General features: G+C 34.4%; 7 non-coding genes across 7 annotated transcripts; 4 read left to right on the top strand and 3 right to left on the bottom strand.

The window, feature by feature from the left end:
* Positions 1 to 1,258: 1,258 nt before the first annotated feature.
* On the bottom strand, positions 1,259 to 1,330 carry Trnap-agg. The gene has a single exon. It is a non-coding gene; the product is annotated as a tRNA-Pro (tRNA).
* Positions 1,331 to 1,713: 383 nt separating this feature from the next.
* On the bottom strand, positions 1,714 to 1,785 carry Trnap-agg. The gene has a single exon. It is a non-coding gene; the product is annotated as a tRNA-Pro (tRNA).
* Positions 1,786 to 3,896: 2,111 nt separating this feature from the next.
* Positions 3,897 to 3,968, top strand: Trnap-agg. The gene has a single exon. It is a non-coding gene; the product is annotated as a tRNA-Pro (tRNA).
* A 1,277-nt stretch (positions 3,969 to 5,245) lies between these two features.
* On the top strand, positions 5,246 to 5,317 carry Trnap-agg. Its single transcript has one exon. It is a non-coding gene; the product is annotated as a tRNA-Pro (tRNA).
* A 514-nt stretch (positions 5,318 to 5,831) lies between these two features.
* On the top strand, positions 5,832 to 5,903 carry Trnap-agg. Its single transcript has one exon. It is a non-coding gene; the product is annotated as a tRNA-Pro (tRNA).
* A 1,631-nt stretch (positions 5,904 to 7,534) lies between these two features.
* Trnap-agg lies at positions 7,535 to 7,606 on the bottom strand. Its single transcript has one exon. It is a non-coding gene; the product is annotated as a tRNA-Pro (tRNA).
* A 976-nt stretch (positions 7,607 to 8,582) lies between these two features.
* Trnap-agg lies at positions 8,583 to 8,654 on the top strand. The gene has a single exon. It is a non-coding gene; the product is annotated as a tRNA-Pro (tRNA).
* Positions 8,655 to 9,560: the final 906 nt, after the last annotated feature.

The raw sequence follows: 9,560 nt of genomic DNA, 5'->3' as shown, positions 1-9,560 counted from the left end.
CAAATGATAATTAAAATAATTATTTGTGCGTAATTAAAACTCGTTATTGCAAAACTCTCTCTCTCTCTTGTGCAAAAGTAAAAATCTGAACATAAAAACTCATACCTAATGTCATCCTAACTTGGGTTTTTTAATATTTTTCTCGTTTATGAATGTACAAAATAATACTGAAATAGGATTTGCAGAATAGAATGATATATCGCCTGCAAAAGTCCTATAACTTCTTTTCTTCGTCTTACAGAATATAAATGACCATTAGATCAGCACACTTGTTCAACTCTTGGTAGAGATTAAAACGCATCACAGTTTAATTACCAATCGAGCTCTCAACAGCATCTGTCACGCCGTCAACAAGTCCAGATCGGTCAGATGATCGCGACAATTGGTAACTAAATCTGTTTAATTAGCCCGCTAATTAGGGGCCATGTATGGTCCACGCACTGACGTTTGGTAATCCAATTTTAATCAAGTTTCGTTCGTTATTCGGATAATTACGGTCGCTGGGATGTTTACGCTAATTATTTTAGGTTTTAATTGACATTCAACGCTTGTACGTTAGGTCGTTAGTTTATAGTTGTTTGGATAAAGGATAGGCAGGGATTGTCTTTAAAAAGTTTTGGTTTTATATATAGTTTTGACGCGGTACTGCTGTCAGGAGTGGACTGTTAGATCGACCAGCAGCACGCCTGTCGTATCAGCTAACTGAATGTATTATAATGATAGATCAATCGAGATAACTAAGTGTTTATTATTTTTTGAGATTTTCATTAAGTTTTCTTCTACTCATAACAGCAAGTTATTGAAAATTATCAATTTTTATTACTAGTTGTATGTGCGTAAATAACCAGTCAGTAGCCACTGATGAATTTCTGTATTAGTTTCAGTTAGTAAAACCTTAAGTAAATTAACTAAGTACCGTAGCATTAAATCCTGATATTCTTAGAGTCATAATCTGAAACTTATAAATGAAACCTAGAGCTATCTTAGTTGTGTAGCTGTATAGAGTTTTTCAGTAACATCCAAATACATAATATAAAATCATTGAACCAAATTGAATTCCTTTTTGCGAAGTTAAGAGAACGGTTCGATACAGTTTAATTAATAAAAACGAATCAAGTACAAAGCTAAAACAAAAAATTCCGCCTCGTCACAGAATCGATAACGAACAAATAAGGGTTCGTTTTCCCCCAATTTTCCAATAAATGACCCTTTGTTCTGACCTGACCTTTTAAACTCGTTAAAATACGGAAAAAAGTTTGGGCTCGTCCGGGATTTGAACCCGGGACCTCTCGCACCCTAAGCGAAAATCATACCCCTAGACCAACGAGCCAACTGTCAGGTAAGTAGAATTGTTTTATCGTATTTGTTTTGTCGGTTGCTAGCTTTAGTTACGTAATATATAATATCAGATAGTTATTTTTATATGCTGGTAATCCCATCAATCCATAATGTTTGACACTTTATTTTAATAGTGTCTGCTGTGACAAGTTCAAATTGTTTTGAGGCAGTCTTTCTTAATACGCAATATCTATTATTTTATAGACAAATTAAGTATTCCAAAAAACATGAGTTGACTGATGTCCCATAGGGCTTATGAGTAAAAAAACAGAGTTCACTATGTATGCATTAGAGCACTACGATGTTATTTAACAAGAAAAACAATCTGTCATAAGAATACTTGTCATTTTTTTTCACTAATTTTGCATAAAAATTGGGCTCGTCCGGGATTTGAACCCGGGACCTCTCGCACCCTAAGCGAAAATCATACCCCTAGACCAACGAGCCGGCTGACATGTACACTTAAACCTACATTCAATATCAAACCACGAACTGCTTGCCTTTCACTTTGGCCATTGATAAATGTAAGGTATCGGTCACAGCGTAAGCGGGGAGAGTAGCGGAGCGTTTTTATCCAATATTCAAAACCATCGCGACAGAAAAATTGCTGTCATCTAAATACCAGTAATTATTTGATTTCAAAAAGTCGATGACCATTTAATGTTGAAATAGCATTGGCTTCGTTTTTTGTTATTTGCAAATTAGTATTATTAAACTTATCGTGACATTGAATTTTTTGAAAGGTTTAACAAAACTACACTTAAACAACTTCATAATTAGTTTCATCAATTTAAACTCAAGTAACCGTGAGCATTCATCTTACCATGCCATATACAATATCTACCCACCCCTTCAGCAATAACAGTCGTGACATAGGACCAGACTTGTAACCCTAAGTCGTTGTTATCCCAGGCCTTACCCAATTACATTGGGGTCAAATCTAGTCTCACCAAATACGAACTGAATAACAATTAATACCCACGTATGATAGTACACAGCAAGTATAACACGCTGTCTTCGTGATTTTACATTGCGTTATAAGCAAGGATCAAAGCCGTCGTACTTTAAATATGGGTCTTGAAGCCTACCTCACCACTGCGTTGCCTTGGTAAAAAAGAGACGAAGCTGTGTTGTGTTAAACATTCACAACTGCATCAGATTTTGTAGTAATAGGGACACGCAGTTTTCTTCGATAACTAGAATAAATTTAAAAAAAAAGTTAAATTAGTTAAATTTTACTAACTTCAAAAAGATACGGCAATAAATAACAATTTTATTATAAGAATGTCAAATCAGATTTTAGCCAATTAAGCCTTGACTTGTGCCATTGAAAAAATGGAATATTTTCAATTAAGGTTGGAACAAAAATTATTGGTACACAAAAATAAAAAAATATACGTAATCATAAAATAAGATGTAATTTCGAAATTAACACCATATCGTACAGAATTAAAATCAATTTTATTCATTTATTTATCTCTAAACGCTCGCCGCTGGCTGTTGGACCTCGGCCTTATACGACTTTCTTGCATCAACTTGATTATTACACAATGAAGTGCAGTTATAATAATATTTTTAACATAATTATTATTAAACCATTCTAGTGGTAAAGCAAATCATTGCATGTAATTATACGTGTCATAGCAAAAGATGATTCAAACGACTCTACGTGACAATTTTAACCTTATTATAAACTAGCTGTTGCCCGCGACTCCGTCCGCGTGGTTAGATGATATGAGTTATGATTTATATCTACCCTGTTTTTTTTCCACATTTTCCATTGTATCTTCGCTCCTATTAGTCGCAGCGTGATGGTTTATAGCCTAAAACCTTCCTCAATGAATGATCTGTTGAACACAAAATAATTTTCCAATTTGAACCAGTAGTTCCTGAGATCAGGGCGTTCAAACAAACAATCAAACAAACAAACTCTTCAGCTTTATATATTAGTATTAGTATAGATAAAAATATTATTGTCATCAATTTGGGGTAATATAAAAAATACGTAAAAGTAAGTAATTGTATTCCACAGTAAATGAACCTTTCAATATCAGTTATTAAAAATCAATTGTTTTATAATTAATATCCGGCAGTCGGCGTTTATTGAGATAGCAAATATTATTTTATCAGAATATCGAATTTTATTTATGGCGTTTCCCTTATCATTATACTAATCTTTATTATGGGTATTATAGAAACTGTGTAGTAGCTACATGTCGATTGTTTAACTAGTCTTACTGATATAGTGTTCTATTAGTGAAAACTCAAAACTAAACAACCCATATTGGACTTGACCTGAATTTGAAACCAGGACCTTTACGCATTTTTAGCAAACATCATGTCTTTAGACAAACGAACTCACTGCCTTCGTATTTTAAATTTCTTAGCCAGTTTCGTCGAAACGCAGTGAAAGGTGACCTAGATCCATAACTCGCAAACGCATTCCAAAAGACGCTGACGTAACAAAACGTGTTTTTTTTAACTTTAGAACAGTGAGAGTGAACGTGTCGACGTCATATTTTTATATGTCGCTACTAATTTAGTTGTATTAGTCAGTCGGCTCGTTGGTCTAGGGGTATGATTTTCGCTTAGGGTGCGAGAGGTCCCGGGTTCAAATCCCGGACGAGCCCAAATTTTTTATGGAAAGAAAATTAATTATAATAAAAATTATAAAAAAGTATCTCTGGTTATCAGGTTTTCATGATTAATACGAAAGAGGGCTACTGTCATTAATCCAGATCATTTTCGGTTACATTTCTTTATATCCTCTGAAAATTCGTTTTATATTTATAAGACTTGATTAATACTCCAAAATGTTTACTCATGAATGAATCTTTACCTACCGCTTCATTCACCGCGCGGACATATTTGTGTAATGATGCTTCACAGTTGTGACTATAATATCATAGCATGTCGAATCTAAGCCTGCTAAGTTTTCAGTATAATGTATATATAATATTATAGTATAGCTATATAACACCCGATTGCAAATGTCAAGCAGATATGCGTACCTGTACAAAACTATTGCGGATTCTCGAATTAAGATACAGAATTTTTGGAATCATGTGGTGCGATTCTATCTTGTCATGTTTGTCAAAGGTATCTGAGAATAACTGTCAACAACATGAAGATTTATTTTTAAGTCACAGAAAATCTGTTTATAAGATATTATTTCTGTTTATGGGTGATAACCCATAGAAGGTAATTTAAAGTTCAAAATAATGATCCTAAAATCATTGTGCGGTAATTACCTTAGCTGGGAACTACATTTTACAACTTTTAAATGATAACTCAATTAATAATGATTCAACACATTACTAATTACTGCAATTATAAAGATCCAATGGTTTACCTAATAGATTCTTTGCATTTTCTTAATTGATTAAATTACAATACATTACAGTTTTGAAGGCTCACGAAAAATCAGTCCTTGACATTTGGGATACAACTTGTGGTACTTAGAAGTATTTATAAATTTTTAGTGCAATATTTTTAAAAGATACCATTCTTTATTGCGTATGGTTATTATATAAACTGGTTTCAGAGTTTACATCCAAAATTTTCAGGCAAGCTGGCTTACACACAATGTTTTCATACTTAGTTTTATTAAATAATAGTTAATTATTTTAATAATACTAAATAATTATATTAAAATAGACATTGAGACGAAAATACTAAGTTATGTTATAGATAAGATGATGTGGAGACATCATACCCCTTAAGAACATCTTTCCAGTGGAGGATAGTTAAATGTAGAGCCGAATTAACATTTGGAATCGTTACTTAGAAATGAATGTGTGGCTGTTAGTATAATATATTATCTATAAGGTTTTCGTGACGTACTTTAAAGTGAAAAGCGGCAGAACACACTGTTTTATAGCTTATTTTTTTGTTGATATAAGCAGCTGGCTCGTTGGTCTAGGGGTATGATTTTCGCTTAGGGTGCGAGAGGTCCCGGGTTCAAATCCCGGACGAGCCCAAAATTTTAGATTTCATATAATTTTGCGACGGGAAAATATCCAAATAATGGGGAAATTAAACTTCTCTATAAATTAATGGAATGGTGATTAGACCATCGCATTTTTTTTTCTTCGAAATTGAGAAACAGCGAGACATGTTCTGCGGTGAATGCAATGTCAGTTTGAATCGTAATGTACGCCAAATATTAGCGCTGCAAATCACCAAACACCATTGCAACACGTTTGAGGATACTGTTTTTAATTTTACAAGTGTTTGTTAAGGACTCCAGCTTTGAAGCGAAATTACCCTTATAGTGTCTTTACCACCTATTACAGGCTCTTAAATATAATTACGAGTTTACCAGTGATACACCAGCCAGTTATTATAAAATGGTCAAAGTCATATAATTTTAAAAAAAAAGCACGTACGATGTGTGACTTTCTTAAATCAGCTGTCGTCAGATACTTGCTGCAACTGTGTGATTATATAAAAGAGTTTTAAAGAAATGTAGCGATTCGCCGAAGTAATCAGTTGGCTCGTTGGTCTAGGGGTATGATTTTCGCTTAGGGTGCGAGAGGTCCCGGGTTCAAATCCCGGACGAGCCCAATTTTTTTATACTTTTTGAATTTTCGTACTAAAAAAATGACTTTTGGGTAATAAACCAACATACATGCAATGCCATCAGTTTATACATCTGTTATAAAATAACAACCTTCCACGCGACACTTTAAAGGATCAAACAGCAATTGGTCCTTCGGGACGGAAATGCAATACAGAAAGACGAAAATATTATTCCTTCCATTCGCAATTTCAGATATTTCATACATAAAATAATAGCATCAATATCAAAGATCCCAAGATCATACATTTCCTGTTTAATGCTCTACAAATATTGTGGAGTGAGTAAACATGTCGAGATGTAGGTTCAATATTCTGCATCTGGAGGCATCGGGGATGTAGATAAGCGGTGTGTGTAACCGAGGACACAACTTGAAATATTATGTTTAAACGACGGATTAGAATTGAGAATGAAAACCCGGTCGTGTAGGTTCAAGAAGCGTTATTAAAGATTTGGATATTCAACGTTTTGAAGCGTAGGTATAGCAAATTATTCTTATTCAAAGTGAGATGGTGGGCTTCCTTTTCACTATGAACAATCTGTATTTGTAACTTTACACCATTTCAGTACCGGAGGTAACAATAATAACACCTCTGAAAATAATCCATAAGACAAATCATCTTTAGCAGTATCACAAAGAATGCGATGTAGTAATTGATACTTTCGCTTGACAATCGGATTTTCCATATCCCATTTTTCCAACAAGCTTATTCCTTTTTGCCACATACAAACAGACACGCCTAAACTATGACATCCAGTTTTTTGCGCCGGGTTTTAATCGAGTCATTATATTTTGAGTGCATACCTCAACTGAAGACGTTATTCATGTGAAAGGAGAAATAAACCAACAACAAACAAACTCTCACAATTAAGATGAATTTAACAAGAACTTTACATTCAAAACTGCCAAACTAATCGGGTTATAGAAAGAAACAAACATAGATACGTGCACTCACAAACGATAACTCTCCTTTTGACGTTATCTGAAAAAGACACGAAAACGCCATCCAAAATATTACCGCAGTTAAAAAGTTTGGTCATAACCGTTTGACACCTAAGTTACTATTTCCCACTATTAATATCTCAGATGCCATCAAAACATTCGAACCACGCTCATAAAACTGAATACAAAATGTTTTAAAACGTGCAAGATACAAAATATCAATTCGATGTTCTGGTAAAATTTTAAACTTTCCATATTTCGCATTCGTTCTGGCAAAACAAATATTTAAAAAGTATTGATGCACGATCCTTGTATCTTTGGGAGCAAGCGGGTTTCCGCGCGGAGCTTGAACAAGCAGGATTATGTAAAACCAACGGATCTAGACTAGTGTTTGCAGGTGTTCCACACCTAGGTTTTACCTGTGATGCAGGATGCCTATAATCTTGGGGTTTTTTAAGAACTTGCATCTTCATATGTTTGAATTCTTTAGAAATAATATATTTACTTTAGTAAAGAATATTATAAATTATCTCAAAAGAAATATTAAAAGTAACGGTGAACATAAACTTAAGGTAATTCAAAAGCCTTATTGTATGTCAAAAGTCAATGTATTTCATACAATTGTTTGTCCTTATACTGTAGATGGAGTTCATGAGAGAAATTTGAAAAAAATTGGGCTCGTCCGGGATTTGAACCCGGGACCTCTCGCACCCTAAGCGAAAATCATACCCCTAGACCAACGAGCCGATAGTAATAATATTAAAATAGACGTGCGTTTAACACATGTTCTTTTAGTCACGCCTTTCACTTACGGAAGGCACTGTATAACATCTGATTATATTACTCAGTAGTTTTATTGCGCAAGGTCAGTCATAAAACTACACTAAATGTTGTGTAGGAAGATATAGGTAAGGGATAGGGAAGAGTAACTGAAATATCTTTACAAATATATTCACAGGCACAGATTTTACTTGTACAAGTATCTCTTGGAAGTTTGGGATTCTCTTGCCGCTAGATAAATGCGTCATGTTTCTTTTAAAGTGGGAAAAAGCTAACATAATCATTATTATTATTTTTTTCTCTAGCCCACTGTGTCCCACTGCTGGGCAAAGGCCTCCCCCAAATCCTTCCACGACTCTCTATTCTGGGCCGCATGGAACCAGCCTGCGCGGTAAGCGTTAAGGTCGTCTCGCCACCGCTTCCTAGGTCGCCCACGACGACGCCGTCCATCCGTTGGCTCCCATAGTGTGGTGACTTTGGCCCAACGACTTTTTTTAATCATTAATAGATTTAAAAAATCTTTAAAACAACGTTTTAAAATATCACTTCATATTTTTTTTATCAAAATCAGTTCAGCCGTTTTTATAGCTGTAAATTGCATTGTCATTGAGTTTGAAGCCGTCCTGAAAATTTCAGCCTGCTAGCTAATCCAGAAGTGTCTCAAAATTGAAATGCGAAAAATCCAACCAGATCGACAAACAAGAAAAGTGAATGTATAAAAAATGTGAGAAAATTACAGGACATTCTTATAATCCCTTTTATTCTTTTATACGATGTAATTCAGTGTTTGAGTTTTCAGTGATCGAGAATTGGCGCCGACAAAGTCGATGGTATAAATTAGTTGATAGTAAGTTACACAACTCACACACGATTGCATTAATCTTTATTACCTAATATCAAGTCACGTGAAAGGAAAGCAACGATTCGAGTCATAAGTCAGTTGGCTCGTTGGTCTAGGGGTATGATTTTCGCTTAGGGTGCGAGAGGTCCCGGGTTCAAATCCCGGACGAGCCCAATTTTTTTACACTTCTTCCTATATTTTCAGAAAACTTTATACATATTCCTATGTACCTACTAAATACACAACACTTTGGCGCTTAGTTTCAGCTGTATCAGAATAGTTAATCCAGTAGTTTGTATTGACTCAAGTCTTGACTGTTAAATTCAATTGGTACCTTAGATACGCGGTTAGGACCAGAAACATGATCTTACCCGAGTGGGTGGTCTTTGTCGCTTCACATTTGCAACAAGAGGATTTACGTGTACCGTAGTAAGATGCGCACAGATTTGCAATGCAAATTGTTCGCCGTGCAGGTTGCTTGGAGTGTCACTAACTTTGGAGCGGAGACGGACTAGAATGGTGCACTAAGCTTTTTAATAAGAGCTTGAAAATTCATGGAAAAAAGGACTTGAAGAAGGCTGGGGATAGAAAAAGTTAGGTATTTCGTTACGTCATACAGACTTCGTTGAAAACGTAGAACTTTCCTGTAATTTAGAAAATAATCATTCGTAAGATAAATCATAGTGATCTTAAGAGAAAAATAGATATCAAAAACTGATAAGTGCAATGTTGTAAAAGACCACTTTCTTGTTAGTTTAGTTGAAACCCAGATTTATATCTATTTTCTAGACAAGTTAACAGAAGATTACTGTAAGAAGAATGGTCAAATATTTATGGTGCGATCAAGGGAATTACTCCAAATGTTTCAGAAGCATTCTATCCACCTTTTTTAATGGTAATATTAAATAACATTGTAATTCAAATCGTTGATTAAAATGTAATCAAAATTTAATGACTTTATATAATTCGATCATTGTACAAATGATTTGTAATTAGTGTTCATGTAATTTACGAATTTAATAATTTGGTTTATTTTGTTATTTAATAATTGGCATCATGATTAATCTGGTTTAGTTGTA

The sequence above is a fragment of the Trichoplusia ni genome, chromosome 20, assembly GCF_003590095.1.
Source record: "Trichoplusia ni isolate ovarian cell line Hi5 chromosome 20, tn1, whole genome shotgun sequence".
Taxonomy (NCBI): domain Eukaryota; kingdom Metazoa; phylum Arthropoda; class Insecta; order Lepidoptera; family Noctuidae; genus Trichoplusia; species Trichoplusia ni.
The sequence above is the reverse complement of the archived record's forward strand: the minus strand, read 5'-3'. Positions and strand labels throughout refer to the sequence as shown.